General features: G+C 44.7%; 1 protein-coding gene across 1 annotated transcript in view; it reads right to left on the reverse strand.

The window, feature by feature from the left end:
* Nucleotides 1-7,685, reverse strand: part of PARD6G (par-6 family cell polarity regulator gamma) — a gene marked incomplete at its 3' end in the record, with an annotated part of 64,784 nt that overhangs the window by 580 nt on the left and 56,519 nt on the right. The gene's annotated exons all lie outside the window — the stretch shown is intronic.

A 7,685-nucleotide genomic window follows, 5' to 3' on the forward strand; every position in this document is an offset into this window, starting at 1 on the left:
CCGAACTGTCAGTTCCTTCTGTCACACGTCCCTGTTCTGGAAAGTATCAGATAGCCTCGGGGATGATGTGGGCACAGCCATCCTCGCAGCAGCGGGGCTGGCCCAACATATTCACCAGGCAAATGTTTGAGGCCAGGTTCAAGTGCAGCCACGTCCCTCCAATTGACTTTCTACAAATCTCAAAACGGCCCCACGGCAACCAATGAGACGGTGGAAAGATTACGAGGTACTAACAAGACACTGCGATAAAGAGAATTAACAATAGACGGAAGGGTTAGGAGTGCCTGTCAGGATTCTGGGAAGATGGTGGAGAGGAAGTACCAGGAATTTCTCCCCAGCAGGACAACTGCAGGGGCAGCATCTGTCTGACGTCACCACTTGGGAACTCTGGAGTCTGTATCGAAGGTCTGCAACTTCAAGAAGCGAGTTGGACTGTGATAATGGTCCATTTGGGTAAATTCCATTGACCAGCACAGTGAGGCTGCCCATCCCCCGCCCCAACTCCCTGGCAGGCAGCTGTGCACGTGGTTTCGTACACAGCAGCTCGTACAGACTGTGGAAGCCAATGTGGTCAAAAAGACTCTGCCTTCCAAATACTGGGAGTCGGTGCTGAGAGCTGATTGCTGCTTCTGGCTAAAGAGATGCAGACAGAGGTGGGTAGCCATTGTCGTTGCCCCACCCCCTCGGTATGAAGCCCCTCCTCGGCTCACGTGGCTTCTGTGAGATTTAAAGGGAGAATGCCGGGAGCCAGACATTAAAGTCTAGGACATTCAAAAACAACTGGCACCTTGGCCTGGTGGCTCAGTTGGTTGGGGTGTTGTTCAGAGAACCAAAAGGTTGCGGATCCAATTCCTGGTTAAGGCACATACCCAGGTTGCTCATTCGAACCCTGAGGGGGGTGACTATGGGAGGCAGCCAATCTCTCTCGTTCCTGAGTTTCCTCTCTCTCTAACATCGATGGAAACATATCTTCAGGTGGGGATTTTTTTTAAAATCACAAAAACAACTGCATATAGAGGAAAATTACAATGTGGCAACACATCCCCAGAAAAGACCTGAGGAAACATCTCAGGCTCATATGCGGCACAGAGAGAGCCTATAAAAAAAATTTTAAAAAAGTAAAAAGACTAAACCAGCAAACCCTGGGGAAGGGGGAGAATCTGATTTCCAGAGTTAAGTTATTAGATCCAAATGTCCAGTGTTCAAGAAAAAAACCCACAAGATATTCAAAGCAACAGGAGAGTATGTTCCATTAAAAAAAAAAAGAAGCCAGGCAAGACTAGAAAGCAAGGTGTAAACAAAATGGAAATATCACTAAATGATAGAAAACCTAAGAGGAAACCAAATAGAAATTCTGGAGCTGAAGTACAAAATTCACTAAGGGGATTCAAAGTCAGCTTTGAATAAGCAAAAGAAGAAATCAATGAGCTTAAGATAGGGCAATATAAATTATTCTTGCTGAGAAACTAAAAGAAAAGAATTAGAGAAAAGTGAATGTATGGTGCCTCAGGGACCTGTGGGACACCACAAAGCACACTGTAAACAATAATAAAAATGGAGTCCCTTTACAATGGAGCCAGAGTTGCCCTCCCAAAGGAACTGCCTTGCATATCTTATGCCTCAAATCTTTGGATATTAAAGCAGGGCAAAATAACTTTGGACTGGGCAAAAGCAATTTTGAGCCCCCCATTGTTTGCAAAGATAACAAGAAAACAGTTATTATGACTACTAGATTGATGGCTACTACACTGAAAATTGAAAGCATTATTTAGAATTGGCGTCACTATGTTATGTTATCTGCATCTATAGAAATGCCTTCCTTCTATGGATATAATTGTTCCTCTTCCCTTTCTCATAAATACTCATTGCCTTTGTCTCCTAACCAGAACACTATTTGGGCTTCTACCTGAATCAGTGCTTCCTGAATAGCTATTCTTACTGCTCTCAAATAAACATGTGTTTGCTTCTCATTTTGAAAGGTCTTTTTTTTTTTTAGGCTAACAAAACCAACATGTGCATCATGGGAGTTCCAGAAGAAGAGAAAGGGATGGAGAGAGAATATTTGAAGAGATAATGCCTGAAACTCTCAAATTTGATGAAATGCATGAATATAAACATCCAAGAAGCTCAATGAACTCTATGTAAGATGAAGTCAAGGAGATCCAAACTGAGATACATTACAATCAAAATTTCAAAAGACAAAGAGAAATCTTAAAAGCAAGAGAGAAGAGAGTCATCACATACTAGGGAGCATCAGTAAGATTATCTGCAGATTTCTTAGCAGAAAATTTGGAGAACAGAAGGCGGTGGGCTGATATAGTCAAAGTGCTAAAAGAAAAAGAACTGTTACCCTAGCCAATTTGGCTCAGTGAGTAGAGCATCAGTCTGCAGACTGAAGGGTCCCGGGTTCAATTCCAGCTAAGGGCATATGCCTGGGTTGCAGACTCAATCCCCAGTGTTGGGGGGTGCAGGAGGAAACCAATCAATGATTCTCTTTCATCATTGATGTTTCTATCTATCTCTCCCTCTCCCTTCCTTTCTGAAATCAATAAAAATATTTTTTAAATGTACCTTGTTTTTAAAAGAGCAGTTCAGTTGAGAGCTGAAGAGCCCCAGTTATAACAAGTCCTTATGCTCTAGCACAATAAAAATATTTTTTAAAAGAATCCTTTAAAAAAGAAAGAAAAAGAACTGTCAACCAAGAATCTTACATCCAGCAAAACTGTGAGAAATCCAGATATTACCAGATAAAAGCTGAGGAGTTTCTGAGCACTAGATCTATCCTGCAAGAAATGCTCAAGGGTGCCCTAGCCAGGGTGGCTCAGTTGATTGGACATTGTCCTGTGCACCTGGGGTTTGCCAGTTCGATTATGGTCAGGTACATGTCCAGATTGCAGGCTTGACCCCAGTAGGAGGTATGAAGGAGGCAGCAGATCAATGTTAGGCTCTCACTTCGATGTTTCTCTCTAAAAATCAATTGAAACTACATAAAAAAGTCTTAGACATAGAAGCATCAGACCGTCAAACTTCAGAGGGAAGGCAGGAGGGTGGTGGGGGTCAGAGATCAACCAAAGGACTTGTATGCATGCATATAAGCATAACCAATGCACACAGACAGTAGTGGGATGAGGGCCTGTGCTGGGGGGTAGGAGCGGGCTGGAAGAGGTCAATGGGGGAAAAGGAGACATATGTAATACTTTTAACAATAAAGAATTTAAATTAAAAACATAAACATCTTTTTAAAAAATGCTCAAGAGAGTTCTGTAGGTCAAATGAAAGAACAACTTGAAGATAGCAACTTGAAGCTGACTGGGGAAATAAAGATCTCAATAACAGTAAATACGTGTGCAGTTATAAAAGCTAGTATTATATTATTGTAACAATGGTTTAAAAATGCACTTTTTGTTTTTCCATGATTTAAGAGACAAATATATTTAAAGGAAAAAATTATTTGTCTAAAAACTAGTATTACTGTTACTTTGGTTTGAAATTTAAAATCCTATCTTCTACATTACTTAAAAGACTAAAGCATTTACAGGAATTATTAATTTACTAGACCCCCAGTGCACAAATTCGTGCACAGGTGGGGTTCCTTGGGGTTGGCCTGCGTGCATCAGGCCAAAACCCGCAGTCCAATGCTGCCTGCTGCTCCTGCCTGCTGCTCCCACTCATCCCGGTCCCGCTGCACCTGCCTCGGGCTTGCACCCAGTCAGTCCCGATCAGGGTAGGCTCACGCCACCACAGCAGTGCTCTATAGCCACGAGTCCTGCATCTGGCGCCTGTCCCGAGGGGTGGAGGGCAGGAAGCGATCGGCCCACAGGGTGGGCGGTGGGACACCCTTGCCAGTCTGGATCCATCCCGCTGATGTTTGCACCGGTTGTCGGGAGCCACCTGCCAGCCACTTTTATATCGTTTCTTCCTCGTGGAGTGTCTAGGGAGGGGAAGTGGCCACAGTGCCCGAGGCCGACTTACAGGAGGCCAGAGGTGCTGTCGGGATCGGGCCAATGGCGCAGGTCCATCGGTGCCTGGCCCGTTCTCTAGAGATTGGACCTGCAGGACTACTGAGGGAGTAAGTGGCTGCCGCTGGGCTGGTGGGCTGCCGAGACTGGTAGGTCAGCTAAGCGGTGCTCCCGCTGTGGGAACGCACTGACCACTAGGGGGCAGCTCCTGCATTGAGCATCTGCCCCTGGTGGTCAGTGTGTGGCATGGCGACCAGTGTCAACTGGCTGACTGGTTGACCGGTCATTTGGTCGCTTAGGCTTTTATATATATAGGTAGGATTCAATAGAGCAAGAAGATATAGCAATTATAAACATTTATACATCTACTGACAGCAAAAACTGAGAAAACTTAAAGAAGTAAGTTCTATAATAGTAGTTGGACTTCAATACACTACTCACAAAAATGACCACAGAGAAGGTAAGTAAGGAAATAGAAAACTTAACACAATAACCCACTATATCTAATGGACTTATACAGAACACTCCACCCAACAACAACAGCTCCAACCACTGAGCCACCATCCAGGGCCAAATTGATTACTTAGATGAAATGGACAAATTCCTAGAAACTCAAAACCTACAAAGTCTGAATCATGAAGAAATTTTAAAAAGTTGAATAGACCTATAGTAAAGGAGATTAATAAGTAATCAAAAATCTCCCCAAAAAGAAGAGCCATGGACCTGATGGTTTCACTGGTGAATTCTGTCAAACATTTAAAGAACAAATACCAATCCTTCTCAAACTTTCCTCAAAATCAAAGAGGAAGGAACACTTTGCAAATTATTCGATGAGGCCAGCACTGCCCTGATCCCAAAGACACTAAAGGAAAAAAAGCTACACACCAATATTCCTTATAAGCATTGATGTAAAAATATTCAACAAAATACTAGAAAACAAAACATTCAACAGCAGATTAAAAGAATTGTCTACCTAGACCAAATGAGATTTTTTCCTGGGATGCAAGGTTTAACATAGGGGGAAAATCAATATAATAAGACACATCAACAAAACGAAGGGGCGGGGGGTGGGGGGGTGGACATGATCATCTCAATTGATGCAGAAAAAACACCTGAAAAAATCCACACGCTTTCATTATAAAAACTCTCAACAAACTAGGAACAGAAGGAAACTCCTTAACACAGTAAAAGTGGTGTCTGAAAAACCCAGAACAAATATCAGATCCATGGTGAACGACTGAAAATGTTTCCTCTAAGATCAGGAATAAGACTCGGATGTCCACTTTCACCGCTTCTGTTCAACATAGTACTGGAAGTTCTAGCCAGAGCAGTTAGACAAGAAAAAGCAATAAAAGGCCTAACAACTGGGGGGGAAAGAAGTAAAATGATCTCTGTTTTCCGATATGATCCTGCACACAGAAAGTCCTAAGGACACCACACAAAGTTGTGAGATCTAATAAATGAACTCGGCAAAGTAACAGGATACAGAGTCAGTGCACAAAAGCAGCTGCCTTTCTATCCACGAGCCAGGAATGATCTGAAAAGGAAATGACCTGTCAGGCAGGTGGCACTGGGAAACGCTGAGGTAAACATTGTCTCATGTGAGGCGAACAGCCTGTTTGGTTTATGTCTTTTTCTTTTTTTCATACTATGCCTCTTTTTTTTCTTTTCACGTGGGAAAAATATAAGAAAAGTCCTGGGAGCAGATGGAGGTGGTTTATGGGGGCAGGAGGTGAGGGCTGTGCACAGACAAGGGGAGGAGCCATCCCCAAAGGTGTGCCCACTCCCACACGCGCATGTCGTGTTTGGCGTGGATGGTCCTGTGGAACTTCTGCTGCATCCAAGAGCCTCCCCTGTTTGGGGAGGGAGCCGTCTCCATTGCTTTGCTAATGAAAAACCTGACGAGAGTGCTGTGTCTTCTCCAGATCTGAGGCTAGAAACAGACCCCCAGGCAGCTGGGCTTTGCACTTCACCGAGCAGGCTCACCACCTGGGAGTTCTTCTGGGGATTGCAGAACTTGGTCACAGCTCAGGAAAGGACTTCAAAGACAAAGTAACTTCCACGTGCAGAGCAGGAATTCAGGCAGCTTGGAGCAGAGGCCTCGACAGCCCTCATGCAGGCACAAGCTGAAAGCCAGGACACTTGGGCGTGACAAGGACCCAGTCCTTGGAGCCAGAATCCTATGCCAGCCTTCAGCAGATTGATCAATGAATTAACTACAGCATCAACCGAATTATCATCTCCTTTTAGTCCTCACCCAAGGATAGCTTCTTATTGATTTCAGAGATAGAGGAAGGGAGAGGAAGAAAGAGAACACTGATGTATGATAGAAACATCAACCGGTTGCCTTCCAACCGGGGATTGAACCCGCAACCTGGGTATGTGCCCTGATTGGGAATCAAATCTTCGACCTTCTGGTGTATGGGACGATGCTCCAACCAACTGAACCACACTGGCCAGAGCAAATTATCATCATTTTTTTATTCCATGTTGATATAGCAAGGTCCAGAAGGACTTCTGAAATAAAGTGATTTTTTAAAAAAATTATAACATATGAACATATTCTGCTCTGCTCCACAGACATGCCCCCAACATGTGGATCTATCGGGCCCCTTCCATACATTCACTGGGTCCACGTATGGCTGTCTGCGCTTTTGTTCCTTGGCTTCCAATGCCGACGACTGACCAGTGTGTGTTCCTGGCCAGCCTGCAGCCTCTGTACTCAGCACATGCTCCTACTGGCATCAGGCCCTGTGACTTTAGCAACACAGTGATGAGTTAGAGAAAGTCTGTCTTGAAGAAACCATGAAGCTAGTGGGAGGGAGAGAGGGAAGAAGGGAGGGAGAAAGGGAGGGGGCAGGGAGGGGGGAAGAGAGAGAGAGAGAGAGAGAGAGAGAGAGAGAGAGAGAGAAGAGAGAGAGAGAGACACAGGCATAATTTTAAATGAAACTGGAAAACGCTGTAAGAAGAGTATGTTCTGGACTTGACGGGAACAGTGAGGGTGGAGCATCCTGCCTTAGGTCTGCGGGAACTCGCCTCCCACCAGCTACAAGGCAGAGTAACAGGAGAGACAAAGTCAGACCCACACAAACATTAATTAAAGGAAAGCATGAGATGCTCCACTGACGTCAGATAAGGAGACTTCAGGCAAAGGGGCCGAAAGGAACAGGGATAGGAAGGGACACAGCCTAACCCACCACATTATGGGAACTATGTGCAAGTTCTGGGAAGCAAAACTAACAAACTAAAAAGACAAGCAAAATTTTGGAAGAGCTGAAAGAAACAGACCCCCAGTTACTGTTGGAGACACCAACCCTCCTCTCAACAGTTCATAGAACAAGTCTGCCGAGAATTAGCAATACACTCAATAGGACGGTCGACCAACAGGACCCAGCAGACACAACGGAACAGCCAACAACAGTGGACTCCCATTCAAGTGCCCATGGAACGTAGCCAAGACAGACCATATCCTGGGCCATGCAAAGCTCAGCAAATCCTTAAAAACTGCAATCACACTGCGTGTGCTCTCTGAGAGTATGCTTGTGAATCATGACTCAAACTAGAAATCAATACCAGAGACCACAGGAAAATCTCCAAACACTCAGGAAATAACACACTTGTAAATAATCTATGGGTCCAAGAGGAAGGTTCCAAGGAAGAAACCACACTGACCTGGGTGAACACAAAACACAGCTAAGGGAGCCATGCTGACCAGCGCAGGGGGCG

Source organism: Myotis davidii, unplaced genomic scaffold (genome assembly GCF_000327345.1).
Source record: "Myotis davidii unplaced genomic scaffold, ASM32734v1 scaffold96, whole genome shotgun sequence".
Classification (NCBI taxonomy): Eukaryota; Metazoa; Chordata; class Mammalia; order Chiroptera; family Vespertilionidae; genus Myotis; species Myotis davidii.